The sequence below is a fragment of the Etheostoma spectabile genome, chromosome 16 (genome assembly GCF_008692095.1).
Source record: "Etheostoma spectabile isolate EspeVRDwgs_2016 chromosome 16, UIUC_Espe_1.0, whole genome shotgun sequence".
Taxonomy (NCBI): Eukaryota; Metazoa; Chordata; class Actinopteri; order Perciformes; family Percidae; genus Etheostoma; species Etheostoma spectabile.
Window position 1 is genome coordinate 11,310,835 of NC_045748.1, and position 581 is coordinate 11,311,415.

At 43.0% G+C, this 581-nt stretch overlaps 1 protein-coding gene across 2 annotated transcripts in view; it reads left to right on the plus strand.

The window, feature by feature from the left end:
* Positions 1–581, plus strand: part of jmy (junction mediating and regulatory protein, p53 cofactor) — a 27,825-nt gene that overhangs the window by 17,578 nt on the left and 9,666 nt on the right. The window lies entirely within an intron of this gene.

The following is a 581-nucleotide window of genomic DNA, read 5'->3' on the forward strand; positions in this document are numbered from 1 at the left end:
ACATCATTTGAAAGCTTAAAGTCTCATGATTCCATCAAGCCCACACACAAAGCATAAGTTGACTCAAAGCGGTTATAATCACGTTATGAAGTAAAGAAACCCAGAAAGATTCGAGTCTAAATCGAGTGTGTTTTCCTACCGGTCTCCTCGTGTCTTTAATCACAGCGGTAAACAATCGCCAAAAACTTTGTTTTCCTACATCGACAACACTCCAAGGTATTAGAATATCCAAGGCTTGTAATCCAAAATTAGCTGGTCCCCTCACAATCTTGTAATTTTTGGCCAAGTTTCGACGTAGAGACCTCTAGACAGTTCATCATTTTTGTGTTTTGATCGCTTGTATCGTCTCCCCACAGCGTGCTACATCGTAGCTCAGCCCCTCAGCAGAAAGCCTGAAGCATAAGCTTTTGAGTGATGTTTGTTGCCAGCCAATCGGTGTACTGTAACTCGAGCTGTCCTTTATGGGAGCCAATGATGTGGCAGGATTGGGAGGACAGACACGTGGGAAAGATTGACAGTATGAACTTCCAGTTAGAAGTGGAGGTTATATATAACCGGTCTCCCTGTGTAGCCAATAAGAA